At 43.5% G+C, this 19,100-nt stretch overlaps 2 pseudogenes; one reads left to right on the top strand and one right to left on the bottom strand.

Moving 5' to 3' along the window:
• Positions 1 to 1,711: 1,711 nt before the first annotated feature.
• LOC136479946 (1-aminocyclopropane-1-carboxylate oxidase homolog 1-like) lies at positions 1,712 to 2,923 on the bottom strand (annotated as a pseudogene).
• Positions 2,924 to 14,758: 11,835 nt separating this feature from the next.
• LOC136483118 (dirigent protein 21-like) lies at positions 14,759 to 15,297 on the top strand (annotated as a pseudogene).
• The last annotated feature ends 3,803 nt before the right edge of the window (positions 15,298 to 19,100 follow it).

Genomic DNA, 19,100 nt, shown 5'->3' with positions numbered 1-19,100 from the left:
ATGGGCCGCACCATCAAGGACGGACCGACCAACGATATCAAGACTTGCGAGACACGGCTCTGGTCGACATACACTGCAAGGCATCTAGAAGATATGATTTATTAGGACTCTTATACATGTTAATCCAAATAGAATACCTAACATATAGCCAACTAGGATACTTTTCTTGTAAACCTATACATCTAGAGTATATAAGGACTAAGGAGGGGCATAGTTCCCTAGTCGCTATGGCCATTTAGATCTTGATACAGAACCTAGGATTAGCCTAGGGTTCTGTCATCAATACAAACCAACAGATCACAGGACGTAGGATTTTACGTCATCTTGATGGCCTTATCCTATATAAATCTTGTGTCTTGTGTCTCTATTACCATCTAATTTCTGATCACGTGCACCTCTACCAAACAATCTACCTTCATGGACATACCCCTCGGTGGACTATTGACGATATTTAGTCGACAGAGTATGTGTGCGTGTTGTAGGCATCTGCGTTGTACTGTGTAATTCTAAAAAACACTATCACTAGTCATAGCACATGTGATCCTCACTAGGAGGCATTTGGTAGGGAAAGTTTATACTAAAATTTGAATGCTAAAACACCAGGAGAAGCCCACATCACTAGAAGAAGTCTAAAATTCTGGTTATGCATCGCCCGTCGTACCCACATCCTGCGTCGCGCCGCACCGCATTCCCCATCGGGATCTAGTCTACCTCGCCCGTCACTACCACAACGTTCATCGCGCCATCACGACCTCGACGCCACCAGGAGCAGGTCGCCGCCGGTCCAGACATCGTCTCCCATGATCGGCCAAAGACACCGTGGCAGGAATGGCGCATGCACCCGGGTGTATGCTGAGCCGTTGTTCTCGACATCCTCTAACCCGAGCTTGCTGGCTACCGTAATTCCCCACCAGGTAGGCTATGGCCGTCGACGCCACCCTGTTTCTAGTGTTTTAGGAATTTTAGACTTATGTTTTAAGTGTTTCATGTGAATGTTGTAAAAGTAGATCCGAGATGTTGCATATGTTGCTATGGCTATACACGCATGTTTCAAACATATGTTTCAAGTCTTTCATCTGTTTCAGTCGTATGCTGCAAAAGTTTCGTCTAGATATTTCAAAAATAGATTTAGTGTTGCACATGTTGCAATGGCACCATGGCCGGTGAACAGCGGCCTACCGTAGCCACCTGCTGCTGCTGGGGCGCTTACCGTGCAGGCACCTGAGGCTAGCAGACGCCTCCTCGTCCACAGGCGGGGCAAGTGACTAGGACCTACGTGAGTTTCCCGCATGTGGGCGCAGCAGTCAGGGCAGGAAGTAGCGTGGGCACGGCGGTCAGGGCCGGAAGCAGCGCTGGGTCTATGGGATGGGGCACAAAAACACGCATCGCGGTTTCCTTTTGTGTAGGGCGCTATATCCCACCTATTGCCATCTCCCGACGTCCGGACGCCGGTCGTTCCCATATATTAAGGCTGGGATTGGAATTTACGGAATACTATCAACAGACAACAAGGATGGGATCGGAGTGATAGACAGGGATCCACTCAACGTCCGGTCTACCCATTTTAATTTACGGTGTTTGTCCGCTGAAAAGTAGTGCTGAATTAGTTGAAGCCAACAGGGCCATCATCTTGGGAGTTGGTATTATTGACTCCCCTGCGGCCGAACATAGTCTTATTTAGTGATACGCTTGTCACTTGTGACTTCTGAGATTAAATTCTGAAGTGGTTTAGTGCAGATTTGCCGACGAGGCCGTTGCCCATATAATGGTTAATGAACTCCTCCGCCGTGATGCTCCTGTACCGTGGAGGTGACGGAGGCTTCGTCCAGGTGTCCGTAGTGATAGGTGCGTACACCCTCGTCGACGCCGCCGCGCCGCGCGGCCTGAAGAAGCAAGCCACGGAGACTCGCGGCGGCGCCCCGGCGTCCACGGCCACCACCCGGTGCTCCACGCTCTTGAATTTATCGTTGGACATGAGCTGAAAGAAGTCGCCGATGTTGACGACGAAAGTGCCGGGCACGGGAGGCACATGCACCCAGCGGCCGCCGAGCAGGACCTGCAGGCCGCCGACGCCATCCTGGAGGAGCACCGTCAGGAAGCTGGGGTCGGAGTGCCTGGTCGTGCCAAGCGTGAGGTCCGGCTCCGGGCATGGCGGGTAGTAGTGGCCGTCTGGCCGACGACGCTGACCCCGTCCACGCAGACGGCGTCGTGCTCGAGGTATCTACGGTGGAGGCCCAGGGCCTCGGACAGCAGCTCCAGCAGCGCACCACCCAGCCTCTGGACCTGCTTCGTGTACTCAAAAACTACCTCTCTGCAATTGCACGATTCGATTGATGGATATGTCATCTATATTCCGACTTCCGAGATAGAGTTATCGAGTGATTGATTACCTGCACGCCGGCGGGATTTCCTCGGGGCCCGGGCCGGTCGACGCCATATCCAGGTAAAGCGTGTCGCGCCAGGTGGCCGCCGGCGAGTGGAACAGGTCGAAGTTGCTGTGGTACCTGACACGGCTGCCCATGTCCCTCGTGTAGTAGGGACGCTTGGCATCCGCCGGTTCCTCATGGAACGTCCGCAGGCCCTCCAGCATCCCCGACATGACGGCTGCCGGCACCCCGTGGTTGACCATCTGGAAGAAGCCGACCGTCTCGGCGGCGGCCTTCACCTCGGCGACCAGCATGGCCCTGGTCGTGGCGCTGACGCCTGCTGTGAGGTCGATGGTTGGGATGATGCTGTTGACGTTGTGCTGGCTTTGATAATCCGAGGGTGCTGGTGCAACGAAGGGGTCGGGTGGGTGGCGGAAGATGGGTGGGACGGCTGTGACGCCGACGTCGACGAGCCCTTTGACGCCGGCCTTGGTGTCGTCGAAGGCCTTGAGCTCGCTGTGGCGGTCATAGACGGCGGGAACCGGGCGAGAGGCCATTGGAGATTATGCGCAAGTTGGAGGGGGGAGATGATGAGCCGACGAGACGTACATACAGTGTATAGACTTTAGACTACGAGAACTTGTACGGACTACGGAGGTGCGAAATCTGGATCCGGACTTCCGGAGAGAGAGAGGAGAGAAATGAGAGACAAGCTTGCGTGGGAAATTTCATTTCTCCTATATGGTACGGTATTGGTGTTAATTACACTACTATATAAAATTGATTTTCAGCAACAAGTTTTTTAGAGACGGATCAATTTGTAGGCGCTTCTATAGTGGACTCTAAAACGAGTCGTGTCTAAAAATACATTTGTAGGCCGCAGCCACTACAAATGTCCCCATTTTTAGAAGTAACTGTATGTCCAGCCTTTATTAATACTGGTTTGTAGTTCAAACAGTCAGCAAAATGTTGTTGCGGGCCTTATTTGGGTCACCTAAGGAAAATGAGAATGGGATAGAGAACTGAGAATAAGATCCAAACACTTAGATTCTAGAATAAGATTATAGCATCCAACTATCAACCCTTAACCTACTATTTGAAGATTCTCACGTGCAAAGTCAATAATCAGAATAAGATTAAACATCCCTCATTTATTTATTTATCCAGAATAAAGATTCAAAATTCACTCTCTAGGTTCTCATTACGAGAATGAGATCTAGACAGCCCCTTAATAGTAAACCAACAGCGAAAACTTCTACCACTATCCATTCGTGGCCACTGCAATCATTGGAGCCTGGATAGAGAGTTCTGCTTATTCACCATCAGTTCTAGTTGACCTGCTGTGTCAGCGAGTTTACCAGTCATTTACGTAAGATTGGAAGCTAGTCTACCTATGTGCTAATATGTTCTACAGATTTTACTTTACACACGCATGTGTATTGAGTGAAAAAGTAGTTACACTCGCTAATATAGAACTGACATTCGCTGCCGGCTGCTTTTAAACCAGCTGTGATAACTCTTCATAGCTGGCTCATAACATGAAAATCTGAAAATGATTAGGGGTCCTAAAGAACAGACAGTGAAGGTCCCTATAACTGGCGGTTCAAGCCACGAGCCAGCAGCGATACTGAGACTATCACTATCGTCTGATGGCTTCAACAGATAGTGATATGTCACTGTCGGCTTGTGGCTTGAGCCGGCAGTGATATAGAGCCTATCACTGCCGGCTCGTGGCTTGAGTCGGCAGTGGTAGCTGCACAGTACAAAACCCTCCTTCCTTCTTCCTCCTCCCTCTCATTCCGAGCACACTCATCCAATAAGGTGTCTTTTCCCGTCTCTTCTTCTATTGTTGTGGCTATTTTTCACGAAACTACTCAAGGCAGGTCTTGGATTTTGAAGGATGGACATGATCTCCTTGCTTTAATGTTAGTAACAAGCATCCACTTCTTTGAATTTGTAGTTTTTCAATTGTTTTGATGGCTAGATTGCTTGATTCTTATGCTAGTTATTTTTCCATTTTAGAGAGCACTTTTCAATTAGATCTTGAGGAAGTCATTCAAATTGTGGTGAATCCACCTTCCAAAAGGTTGGTGCCTATGAACACATTTAATTTCCAGCAAATTACACGGTGGTTTTGATGATTGTTAGTACGTGATACTTTAGTTCTTTCATTGAGTAGAGTTTTATCAATAGGGCTACAATTGTAATTTTGATGAACACATCCATGTGACACCTAGCAACCCATTGTTTTTAGCTACAATTGTTGTTCATGAAGGCACCGATTTTTTCTATAATTATTCTCCCAATTTTTATGTGGCATGAAGTAGAATAATTGTTCTTCAAGAGGGCTACCAATTTTAATTTTGATGAACACATCGATACAACACCTAAGAACACATTAAATTTTTAGCAAGGATATGTTGTTCTCGACGGCTCCAGTTTTTAGTTATGTAATTAGTTATGCCATTTTTATGTTCCATGAAGTTGAATATTTTTTTCTTAAAGAGGGTTATCAGTTTTGATTTTGATGAACACATCTATGTGACATCTAGTAAACCATTAAATTTTTGGCTACGATGGTGTTGTTCATGATGACACGGCTCTAGTTTTTTATTTTCATGATAGCAAACATGTAACACCTTTTTTTGTGCACGGATAGATCAAAGGTGGATGTACGGTCTCAAATTTGCAGACACACAGTTCTTGATGGGCGTCAACACCATCATCACGGCTGCCAAAGCATATACTGCACGTAATCAAGTGGATCAAGGCTACATGTACTGCCCATGCAGAGATTGCAAAAATCTGAGGCAATTGAAAGACTACACGATATGGAGTAAGCATGCAGAGGATGGTGAGAATGTTTCGCAAAAACCCTTTGATGATGCGATCATGCCTGAGTAGCCTCAGGAAACTTGTGTGATCAGAGAAGAGACTGTTATTAATGAGGAGACGGTGGTTTGGTGTCTTTCGGTTGGGGTGTGTGTTAGTGTGACCAGTCTATTTCTAGTATTGGCTATGCTCTGCTATGCTACTCCTGCGCTGCAGGCTATGACTGCTGCTCTGCTCCCCGAAAGGATTCATGCCATCCGTACTCAAACCAAACCTTAAATTTCTTCCATCATTTGCAAACTCCAGGAATTACCTGTCGACTGCTCTCCACTAGAACCCATGAGCGGAGTGTCCAAACATAGCGTCTACCTTACGCTCTTCTTTGTGCCATTGCAGCCACTTTGCATGCTCTTTGTTGTTGAACAAACGATTCAAGTGTGGTATTATAAGAGCATACCACATGACCTTACCAGGGATTCTCTTCCTAGGGCGTTCGCCCTCAACACTACTAGGGGCATCTAGCCTGATCTTATACCATGATGCAGCGTAGACCGGGCATGCATCCAAATTCTCGTACTCCTAACCGCGGTAGAGGATGCAGTCATTAGGACATGCATATATCTTCTACACCTCTAATCCCAGAGGGCAGACAACCTATTTTACTTCGTATGTAGTGGCGCGCAATTCGTTACCCTTTGGAAGCATACTTTTTTATGATTTTCAATAACTCCCCAAATCCCTTATCGGATACACCATTCTTTGCCTTCCACTGCAGCAATTCTAGTGTTGTTCCTAGTTTTTTTTTTGCCCCTCTTCTCAATTCGAGTATAGCAATTTCTTGTGATTCTCTAACATGCGCTCAAACTTAATCCCCTCCTTTTCACTTTCGCAGTCTCTCTGTGCATCGATAATCCTGACAAAGATCATTAGCGGGCTCATCATCTGCCACTACCTGTTCTTCACCATCTTCCCCCATTACAGTATCATCATCTGCCACTACCTGTTATTCACCGAAGCCACGAATGTTGTCATCATCCTCTTCTTGTTCATCTTCCTCCATTGTAACTGCTTTCTCCCATGCTTCGTCCAACAAATATAGCCGGTCATGAAACTCGACCTAAATAGATGTTCGTGAACGATCCTTGAGGAAGCATAATCCTTCATGTTCTTAAAGAGAACTCATGGGTAACACATGAAACCGTTTCGCTTGTTTGCCTCGACCACACATAGAAAATCATGCATGCCCAAAATGAACTCCTAGGAGCGGCGGTCGGTATTGTACATCCATTGCCGGTTCATCTACATTACATGAGCATATCAAAAACTTTGAACATGCCAATATCCATATATTAAACAACATGCATGATTAAAACAAGGTCCAAAATATCCATTACTCAATATGATTAATTAATATCCTATCACAGCTGTTTGACTTGGAGCATTATTTTATTAAAGTCTTGATACAATGTATACAATCCCAAATAGCGCTAAAAACAATCCAAACCTACAATGCACTTCAACAGAATAAGAATGTCGCGACTAATTCCAACTAAAATAGACAAATTCTCCTGTTGTTCTTCATCGATGGGCTTATTTTGCTGGTTCGCTGCCTCTTCATGCACGGGTGCACTCTCATCAGCTGCCTCAGTCGATTCTTGCACGTGCATCACATACTCTTTGTAACGATCCACAATTTCCACAAAGGGAAATCCACATATACGAATTATAATGTGATAGTCCTAAGTGATCACGCCATCATATTATCAAATGACAGTTGATACCACAAGTCATACATCAAACACCTATCTTAGAAGTACAAATAGAAATGGTTAATATTTATTACATCGCCACTTTGTGGAACCATCAGAGTCACACAGCATCCAAAACAGCATCACAATAGGCAGAACATCTAGTGGGTAAAGGCATCTCCTCCATAGCATGAGCATAGGACGAACTCCTCTACTCCTCCCATCCATCGGTCTGGTCGTCAAACTCAACACCTGGCAAATAATTATCAGTACGATTTGTACTGGCCACTAGGTTTCACCCTATGCTTTCCATTTGCTTTGTGGTAAGTGGAACGGAAGGGTAGAGTAAAAGAACCTATTTATGACTGTAGTTTTTCCTATGCAAAGTTCATCAATATTTTATAAGTAATTCCAAGTTTTAACCCATTTTCTATCCACACATCCATCCATCCCATCCACACATCTCACCACACTCTCACTCTCTAGGCGACAAGGACGACTCTCTCTCATACCTTGCCTCATCGGCTCACGCAGGATACAAACAATCCCAGGGGAAGAAGAAGAAGAACACCTCTCACTAGTCAAGTGAAGCGATACCATAGGAAAGGTCCATAGCCGTAAAAGAACGACTTTGTATCAATCGATCACCAGGACCCACGAGATCATCATCACCAACGTTGTACATCGTCTAGGCTGATACCGGGCTGCTCTCTAAGATGGAATGATATCACCCTACCACTCAGCCCTGAGTCACCCCGGAGTCCACCAGTATGCTGAGACTGTGAAACGCAGTGCTGGGCCGCCAAGGTCACTAGTGTCTTAGGAGGGTTGGGACCATACACCACACCTCCCTACACTATCAACTACAACCTAGCAGAAGTGACATCGCCTAGGTTAGTTCACATCCGTCTTCCACCCTAATGGAAGCGAGTGGTGTGTAATGGTTCCTATGAGCCAGATCCGAGAACGTGTAAGTCCTTAGGGAGACCAAACAAGACATCTTCTCAAGGGGATAACCAACACCCTGTGCTTCAACAGCACGTTCATGCTTTTCAATAAGGCCCCATTTAAATCCTTGGAATTGAATTCATTTTAATAATCATAATTTAGACAGATATTAATTAAACTAATATGGTTATATATGGACTATATTACGAGAGATATACTTATGTGTTGCATTTCGGCCGTAGGGGAGTGAGTTGAATAGCGTGTTATAAGTTGTAAAGTATAAACATAGCATGGTGATCTATAAAAATCAATTTCTATCTTCCACTCTATAAATTTGAGATAGGCTTATATGTGAACTTTGAAAAGTAGTGCAATGTTAAATCCCAAGCCAAATAGCCTAGTTTATTACGTATATTTCAATTCCTCCAAAATAAAAAGATCCAAACGACCCTAATAGTTTTTTTTTACATTTCCATTAGTGCCATAACGATTTTTATTTTTAATCAAATATTGAATTTTCTTGCCCATAACATTACTTGTCACTGCTCCTAACATTTTTCTCAGTCCCGTCTGTACAGAGCGACCGGGCTGAACTTCTCTTCCTGGTACCTAAAGTTGGACGTGCAGGCCTGGAGTTTCTAATTACTCTCGTACAGGTTAGCTAAACTCACTGGGCCTTCTTCGGTTGGCCTGGAATATGTTTATTCCTTCCTACAGATTGATTGTATATAGTGCGCGTGATGTGTAATCGGCTAATCGCGCTCGCCCAGGCGGCAGGCCTTGCGTCTCGACGTCACATAACAAAGCCCAGGTTGCCCTACACAAGCCTTGAACAAAGCCCAAACCCTCGGCTTCATCACGTGGCCCACTCCGCTTACACAATTTGCAAACAGGAGAAAAGAAGAGCAGGACAAAAGGTTTGATGATGCTTTTCATGAACCAGTGAACCACACCAGTCACAATCTTAATGGTTGGTTAGATTCAGATCGGCCCTGAACTTACCAACCTCCGAGCAGGACCAGCTGCCATAGTGGCCCTACGTGCACCGTCTGTGAACCACACAAGCTTGCAGGTGCCAAGCCTCTCTCAAGCCCGCTCGTGCCCTTGCTTTTGCTACAGGGACTGCGAGTACACGCACTAGCCAAAGGTAGTCACGATGCACATCAACTGATCCATTCGCTGTCATCCACCCTAAACGTTGTAGTGTAGGACACACTAGCTACGACCCCATCACCAAACTAGCTAACACTGCGGACACCATGATCTCACTGTTAACTCTTAGGATTCATCTAGGTTTAGTACCGAGGGTGAATTACTTACTGGTTGAATCAAATCGTGTAGTAGTTGACTTGGGACAAGGAGGGAGAGAGAGTAGAGGGGCCATACCTTTGGGCTTGGCAGAGGAGGGAGAGGAGGAAGTAGCCGCCATGGCAACGGGTACGTAGTGCGGGTGGTGAAGTCCAGCGCAGTGGTGGCGATGCAGAGGTGACGGTGAAGTCGGTGGCGGCTTCCCGTCGCTGGCAGCATCCTCTCTTTAGATCGGTTAGGGTTTCTCTGTAGGCGGGTTGCAGCGGCTCAGGTCAACCTCATTCCTTGTACCCAGCCCCCACCTCCCTTTATGGTGCTGTGCGACGGGGGCCCACCAACCATGGAGTGGTTAGACGCCCCCGATCAGGGTGCGGATTCAAGGGATTGGTGGAGATCAAACTAACATTCTCTCCCTTGATCTCACCTTATTCCTTAAACTTAACTTACTTACTTTATCTTGTTCCCATTCCATCATAGATCAGTGCATAGAGCGTGCCTCATCGTCACGGTCTATTGCCATTAGATTAAACAGCTACAACGCACATCTTTGTTTTGAAACAGATACTCAACTATGCCCTTAGTATCCAGAAATCATAGGCTTTCCCATAAATCCATGTCGACTATGTGTTCTCTGAACGCACTGGGTGGTTAGCCTTTGGTAAGCGGATCCGCAAGTACTTACTCGGTACTTATGTGCTCAATGCTTTCAAAATGATTATGGATTTTCTCCTTTACAACATATACCTTAGTGTCAATGTGTTTGACAACACACTTGACTTGTTGTCTTAGGAGTTAACTTACTTTAAATGGTTATTGCTGTTGTCTACCATTGTTAAATATGGGTACAAATTCCATTAACCTCCTTTTGCCTGTTCCTTAAGCCTCATGACAAGCTATACTATGGTATGCATCACTGATGACACCACAACTGTTTCTTTGGAGCTTTTCCACAATAATGCTCCAACTGCGAGTGTTAGCAACTGCTGTGGATTTCACTACACATCTTGCTAAGACTTAACTTTTTGTACCCTCAACTATTTGAGAGTACTTATTCTTTTTTACTCAGCATGAGGCCTATGATACTTTTCAAAATTGCAAGACATTCTCAACTCAATTCTAGTGATCTATATCTGAACTGGACTTTTGCCAAAATATCCCGGATACATAAACTACGTCAGGGTAAGTTCTTACTTGTACTTGTACTTGTACTTGTACACACATCAAGCTTCCAACAGCTAAAGCATATGGAACCATATTCTTTTGACCGATCTCATATCGGTTCCTGTAACACTTAAAGTTCCCAAATCTATTACCCTTGACTATAGGAGCAGACGTAGGTTTACTCGCATGCATACTTTATTTCTCTAGAATCTTTTCTAAGTATCCCTTTGCGATAGTCCTAATACCTCATTTTTATCTATCTCGGTGAATTTCGATTCCCAGAACCAATGACGCTTCACCAAGATCATTCACGTTGAAACTTGAGGACAAAACTTCTTCTTCTCCAATGACAGATTAACATCACTACTAGTGAGTAGAATGTCATCTATTCACAGGATGTGGAAAATAAATCTTCCATTCTTGAACTTCGCATAAACGCTACTATCCTTCTCATTTTCTTTAAACCCAAACTTTCTTATCATTTCATCAACTTCAAATACTACTGTCTAAAGACTTACTTTTAACCCATAGATGGATTTCTACAGGCGGTATCACATATGTTCTTTTCTTCCACGACAAAACCTTTTGGGTTGTGCCATGTAATTGTTTCCATATAAATTCCCGTTGAGGAATGTCGTTTTTACATCCATCTGATGTAACTCTAAATCGTAATGTGCTATTAACACCATTATGATTCTAAAAGAATCCCTACATAAGACTAGAGAGAAAATTGTCATTGTAATCTATTCATTCTCTTTGCTTAAAGCATATTGCCACAAGTCGTGCTTTATATCTTTCTACATTCCCTTTGGAGTCACATTTTGTCTTATAGAACCATTAACAGCCTACTGTTTTGGCTCCATTAGGAACTACTTCTAAGTCCCAAACATCGTTGGTACTCATCGAATTCATTTCAACTTTCATAGCTTCTTGCCATTTAAATGAGTAAATGCTTTTCATGGCTTCTTCAAATGAGGTGGGATCACCCTCCATTTGAATTTCTTTACTAACATAGACTTCGTAGTCATTAGAAAATCTGGTTTACTAACATGGCCTCATCTACTGGCACTTTCATATGGGGCTATTGTTGCTCTTCATTTGCCAAGAGGCAATTGATTCTACGGGCTCCTGTATTACAAGATCCTTGTTTACATTATTCATCTTCTTCGAAAAGCCAACAACAAGTGTTGTATAAGTCATACAACATCAACAGGTATTGAGAGATTCGTTGTTTTTTGAATCACTAAAGTGGGCATGCAGTCCCGCTTCTCTTCAAGTCTTAGGTCTCTACATACTTCTACATACCATGCTCTCCCAGATCTTCCCATCTTTTCTAAAGATAGTGTATCTTCAAATATCTTATTTTGGGTTTAATCCGTTAAAATTTCATATGGCGCTTTAAGCACCACCTTAACATCTTTGAGATTGACTATGCTATTTTCCTGTCGGAACTTTAAAAGGTCCAGGAATTTAGCTATTTCTCTGCTTAGGGGTATCATTGTTGTAACTGTTGTACTCCTCCGACGGTCACATTCATCTTAATTAATCTTTATCTCACTCTTAATGAAGAGTATCTTTCTTAATTGATCTTTATATTTTCAACCCCTTGAAATATTGCATGAACTTTACTGCCATAGTTTTGATAACTATTTAGAAAGCCTGTAAACGAGGAGACACTTATAACTTACTTCATTCATATGATTGTGTCATGTAAGCAAAGTTATTTCTTGATCCGTTTAGGAGTACACTTTCTTTAATTCACTTTAAGAACTCAACGAGGTCTTTTATTAGCGGTACTTTTATAAGTCATACTTGCATCTTTTCTTATCTTTTGGTTAGTATTGACCATGACTATGCATTTCTATTGTGCCAAGGTCAATACTAGGATAGCACAAGAGCTACCCGAACTTCTCTCGCTATGCGGGATACAAAACAAGTGAATCATCACAAAACTTGTCCCACCATGCTGGATGGACTAGGATGATTACTATGCCAAAACTTCTCCCCATGCGGGATACATCTATACGAAAACTTAGTCATGACGACTAAAACATTCACTTATACTTCATTTTCTAATTAAATCTTCTCGTTGGTTCCAATTTAATCAGAAAAATAGTAAACTAACAAAAACTGACCTGAACTGGCTTGACTCAAGCCCTTTCATTGACATACCTCAGCATTGCAACCCGTTGGCATGCAGCCAAGTGATATCGTCGAATTAAAACATACAGGGTGCTTCTGCATCAATTCTACATCACCGTTGAGCAGAAAATATAATTAATGCATAGAACTCATAAATCAACTTGAAATACATATAACTACTCTTTAAAATTAAATTCTTCCATTGGTTCGAATTTAATTAGAAGATAATCAACTTCATTGCAGCGAAAAATAAATAAAATACATTCTTTTAGTTTAGGAGCATTTCTTGGTCCTTAACAACTCTCTAAAAAATTCACCACACTGGTGTAAAATTTTCCAGAGATTTAAACTTCAAACTTAAATTCGTTATAATATTGTCATCATCAACGTTGGTCAGAAAATGACAATACCATAATCTTACTTAAACAAAAAAAAACCGACTACTCCTCTAATTAAATATTCCCGTTGGTTCCAATTTAATTAGAGGATCAACATAATCATAATTTACTAAACATTACTGCTCTTTAAACTAAATTCTCCCGTTGGTTCGAATTTAATTGTAAGATAATAAACATTAAACTTTGCAGCAGAAACTTAAAACATAATTGGTAAATTTTACCCATAGGAAAAATTATTTTGCTAATTTTCTTGAGCCATTAATCATTTTTTAGGAAATAAACATTTACTGGAAAAAGAAAAATAAGAACTTATTCAATTTTTTACTGTACGCTTGGCCCAGCAGCAAAAGTCGGCTCGGCCTGCTGTGCTTGTGCGCGAGCTGTGCCTCCCAGGCCACAACCTGGGCCTGGGCCGGCAAAGCCGCCCGCTCTACACTCGCCCGCCTGGGCCAGAATCCAGCCCAATCACTCTAAGTCGTTCAACTGAGATCGACGGTCGTCCGCGCTTCTCGCCTGGGTAAAAAACCCACCGCGGCCCCTCCTGTCGAAACCCTAGGATCATTTAGTAGTTCGCTTTCTCTTTCTTCCTCAGCGCCGCGGCGGAGAGCGAGAGCCACAGTAGAGTAGCGCCGCCGCCGGTCCCCTCGCCGGTGAGCTCGCTCGCCCAAGGTTGAGCGTGCCACCGTCGAGCGGTCTGGGCAACGACGCTCTTGACTCCGCATGGCTCCACTCCCTTAACCCTAACCCTAGCTTTATTTCGTTTTCCATCCCTCTCCTCTCCTCAGTGCCGAGCGGTAGCAGTGAGCGAAGGAAGCCCGCGGCTGAGGAATGGTGGCACCGTCGCCGGCCCCCTCGCCAGTGCGCACGCTCCCCAACAGGTGAGCGCACCGCCGTCAAGCGGCCTAGCGGCGGTGCCCTAGTTCGGTCGTTCTTCACAGCGCGGTGGCCCTTTCTCGGAGTGCTCCGATGAGTTGAGGCCGGCGAGGTAAGCCACCTCCCTAGCTCTTCCCCTTTCCCCTTAATTCTCTCTGTTTGGATCTGCTTTACTCTTCTTCTCGGAGCAAGTCCGATCTAGGGTTAGGGTTTGGATCATGTCGGGTTAGGGTTCCTGTTCATCTTCCCCGACGGGTTAGGGTACGGGTTGAGTCACTGTTCTTCTTCCCCGACGGGTTAGGGTTCAATTGAACTTTTTGCATCTCTGTTTCTTCCCCCGATTAGGGTTAGGGTTTCAATCCGAAACGGATCGAACCCTCTGTTCCTCTTTCTCTTCGATTTCTTTTTAGTTTTCTACCCCAAACTAGATCTACACCCTAGAAAGCCTGGCTCTGGTACTAATGTTAACTCTTAGGATTCATCTAGGTTTAGTACTGAGGGTGAATTGCTTACTGGTTGAATCAAATCGAGTAGCAGTTGACTTGGGACAAGGAGGGAGAGAGAGTAGAGGGGCCATACCTTCAGGCTTGGCAGAGGAGGGAGAGGAGAAAGTAGCCACCATGGCAGCGGGTACGCAGTGCGGGTGGTGAAGTCTGGCGCAGTGGTGACGATGCAGAGGCGACGGTGAAGTCGGTGGCGGCTTCCCGTCGCTGGCAGCACCCTCTCTTTAGATCGGTTAGGGTTTCTCTGTAGGCGGGTTGCGGCGGCTCAGGTTAACCTCATTCCTTGTACCCCGGCCCCCACCTCCCTTTATGGTGCTGTGTGACGGGGACCTACCAACCATGGAGTGGTTGGGCGCCCCCGATCAGGACGCGGATCCAAGGGATTGGTGGAGATCAAACCAACACTCACCTCATTGCACGCTTCCTTTCATCTCTTCCATCTCTCTAGCACATACACGACCTCTGTCGCCCGTGCAGCCATGGCCAACGCCAACCGCACCATCCAGATCCTCCTCGCGGTGCTCGCCGCCACCGCCATCACCAACGGCACCACCAAAACTACTCACCACCTCCAGTTCTACATGCACGACATGGTGACGGCGTCCGCAGGAAGCGCACCAACGGAGGAGCATTTGGTGAGGGGCGCGACGCCGCTGCCGGGCGACCCCATCAACCGGTTTGGCGACCTGTGTACATGATCGATGACCCGCTGACGGAGGGGTCCGACGCGGCGGCGTCCCGCGTGGTATGGCGCGCGCAGGGGTTCTAGCTCTTCGCGTCCCGCTCGTCGGCCAACGCCGGGGCGGCGCTGCTGCTCTCCGCCAACATGGTGTTCACGGCGGGGGAGCACAACGGGAGCGCCGTCGCCGTGCTGGCCAGGGATGCCATCCTCGACGATGTCAGGGAGCTGCCCGTGGTTGGGGCCACGGGCGGCCTCCGCGGCTTGCTCAGGACGCATGCCTTCAACGCCAGCAGCAACAACGCCGTACTCAAGATCGACATGTACCTCAGCGTCTAGCTAGGCGTGTACGTACGTGCATGTGTTATAGGTGAAGGTATAGTAGTTGCAGTAACTAGTACGGAGTAGTACTCACTACGGCACATGAGTTTGGGTTTCGTGGTCGTCTCTCCTAGATTGGTAGTGTATGTGCTCTTCTTTATGTGAATTTGTCTTGTGATAAAATAACTTTGTTCAGATTTGTTGAGATGACCCGATAGAAGCTTTACCTAATCTATATCTATATCTATACCTAATACTAAAGAGGTAAAATTTCTGGCTTTTTTTTTTCTTTCGTCCAGGCTTCTCAATACTAGGGAAGAGAATAGAAAGAAATACGGGGTTCCAGATGTAAAGATGCTAGAGAGAAAGAAAAGGTAAATAGATCGGGTTCATGATGCAAAATGTACAGATTCGAGTGAGCCTCTTTTGGTGGCCTTTTTTTCTCAACCTGGGCTGAATCCTTGCAGTTGCACCGGCTTTGTCGTGGGCTAGGCCAAGCCCATGCAAGTCTTTTTCCTTTTCTTTCGTTTTTCTCTTTTTATATAAACTAACAGACATGTCCGTGCGTTGCAGCGGGATTTATATCATATGTCATCTGTTCTAATATATTTTGAAATCAGACTTGTATTGTAGTAGGGACATGCGCTATCTAACTCGCATGAGTACAGTTGATGAGTTTATGTCACGGATGGGACACTAATGTAATTAAGTCTCTAATTTCTAATTCATCACATACTACTGCTCTTAATAAACCCGGCTAGAACTCTTATGCTACAAAAAGTGAAGGGACACACGAACAAACAAAGAGTGCGTGATGGACCAAAATCTGGATGAAGAAATTTCCGTTGCTTGATATTATAGATGGTTGCGCGTTATGACGGAAGAAAAAAACTATGCAATGTTCATACTATTTAACTGTTTGATTAGTTGGATCAACAGGTAATCTAAATTTTATAATGTAGATAAGTTTTGTTCCTAATGACTTACATCAATGAGAATCTTTGTTTTTTTAACTGTTTAAAGACCCATAACATTGTATTTATTATTTGTTATTAACGTTTGTGAGAAAAAACAAAAGTCATAGTGAGATGTACTTATAGAAGAAACAAATCCGGAACCGGACTGTACCTGTCCTAAACAAATCACCAAGTTCATGGACAAAACACGGACGTGGACAGACTGTATACTGAGTTGATGAGAGGACGGATGAAGCGAAAAAACACAGAAAAGCGTCGGAACGATGTCGAGAAAAACAGAGATAAAAAAGAAGGGCCAAATAAAAAAAATCTAAAATTGTATTTTTTTTACAAACCTTATACCCTAGAATTGTATTGTTTTTATCACAGAGAATGCATATTGTACTCCTATCTCGGTTCGCTACTGCTTTTGAAGGAGCTAACATAGCTGTCATATCTTTTCTTGAAGGGGCGTCGATGGTATGTATGTTTTCTGACCAGCCTAGCAAAACTGAGAAGTGGCGAATAGTGATTCACATATCTTTTTTGAATATCTAAAAATTTCCTCAGATACCGGATACGGATTCAGATATCTGAACATTTCTTTGAACATCAGATATGAACATAAGAATGGTGTTGTATCCATCAGAGAATTCAGTCAAATATTAGATTTGAATTGTTCTATTGGATATCCATTATGTGCGCACTTCAGCTCTAAAAAGGTAAATGATGCAGTTTTGGTTAATTATCTTTTTAAAAGTCTATGACGACGTATATGAAGTATGAACTAAGTTCAAAGTCAACTTCACCAAAATATTACAGTATTCTCAAAGCAAACTGAGAAATACAAATAGTCGGTAAATGCAAACTTTCTTTTGCAAAAGTTTAAAATTTGAAAATAACATGAGCTATTGACTAAAATTTATACATGTGTTGTATTAGGAATTTATATATTTTTGTATTTGAGTTGACGAACAGAAAACATGTGATAGATATTGTGTTGTTGCCTTTACTCAAAATCCGAACAAATATCTTTGCTTATTCGTATATGTAATGGAAATAAATTGCATTTGTATTCATATCTAATTTAAAAAAATATGGCAGTAAATATTGTGTTACTAATATTCACACACTGCTTTTCGTGTCAGTGCGATATCGACAGGGAAACTAGGAATACCGACAGAAAAAATAAAAATTAGTTTCTCTGTCGGCAGACAAATACTGACAAAACAAAACAACAAAAAATCTATTTCCCTGTAGGGGTAACAATTTTCCTGTCGGCGTACCAGTTTTCCTGTTGGTACAGTGTTGCCAGGAAAATTCCTTGCCACCTACAGGAGAATTTCTAGACACCAGGTCTAGAACACTATCTCTATCACAAGTAACCGACAGGGGCGACAAGGAAATGTGAAATATTGTTGGGAAAAACTACTTTCATTTATCGTCAAAACAACACATTACCAAATAGAAAATTGAAATTCATGGAACATTCTCAAATTAATTTGGATCATTAAGATAGCAGGAATATTCATTTCACAAATCATATTACATAGGGCACACATGGATAGATTCAAAATGATATAAAACAATCCATACATGTGGATAAATTATTAAGTTCAACAAACAATCTAGCAGCCATATCAACAATGCTGTGTATACAAAGATTTATCCTTTCTTGCACTTGCCCTACTTTGAAGACTTGCATAGTAGGGGTCATCCCATTAAAGAAAACCTACAGTGGAACATTATGCCGTTGGAGATCGTACAGATGTCATGGGAGATGGGACTTTAACCAATGATAAAATTTGTGTTCCTAACATCAGCAAATCACCTAGTCTTGAGTGCAGATGACAGCAGTTCACAAATAGTACCGATCTTTTTCATCCATTCCTTGATTAGCTGTAAATTCATGAAAGTAAAAGTTAAGAAAAGATACATTAAAAAGATAGTGAAACAAGTATGTATTTCTAATATTCTGCAAATTGCAATAAGGCATATACAAAATTCTAAGCAGCATATACAAAAGCCCTGACAGTTTGTTGAGGTGACAAGAACATATTTACAGCATATACAAAAGCGCTGACAAGTTGTTGAGGTGACAAGAACAATATAAGCTTATCTCGGTGCTCTCCATGCCTATGATTGGTGCAAAGGGATTACTAGTACAGACTAGGAGCAATTAAATCAAGAATAAATAACAATAAAGTCTCACTGCGTGTGAACGATGGAAGCATAGATGATGGGAATCACAGACAACTGCTTCCTCGATCCAAAAGCACTTCCTCGATCCAGAAATAGTGTTTGTCCTCGGTTCCTATTGGTCAAACTATTAACAAATATTATTAATATTTGTACCTCTAAACAAATTTATTATGAAAATATATTCAGTAATTCTCTAATGATACTAATTACGTATCATAAATATTAATATTTTGTTATATATATTTGGTCAAAGTTGTAAATGTCTGACTACTCGAGAAGTGAGAATGATACTCTTTGTGGGATGAAGGGAGTACTCCACTACACAAATGATGCCTAAAACTATTTTTTTTACAAACCTTATACCCCAGAATTGTATTCTTTTTGGACAGAGAGAATACATATTGTACTCCTATCTCGGTTAGCTACTTCTTCTGAAAGAGCAAACATAACTGTCAGATCTTTTCTTGTACGGGCGTAAATGGAAAAAGTCTACATAAACCCCCAACCTTTGTCGCTGTGTCTACTTCACCCTTGAACTATAAAATCATGTATCCAGCACCCTAAACTTTTCCAAACTAGGTATTTAACCCCTCCTGCTAGTGGTTTTGGTTGCTGGTTTTGCTGACGTGGTGGTTCAACTTGTCTCACATTGACCTGTTGTGT

This window comes from Miscanthus floridulus, chromosome 9 (assembly GCF_019320115.1).
Source record: "Miscanthus floridulus cultivar M001 chromosome 9, ASM1932011v1, whole genome shotgun sequence".
In the NCBI taxonomy this organism is placed as follows: domain Eukaryota; kingdom Viridiplantae; phylum Streptophyta; class Magnoliopsida; order Poales; family Poaceae; genus Miscanthus; species Miscanthus floridulus.
This window is presented reverse-complemented; position numbering and strand designations above follow the sequence as displayed.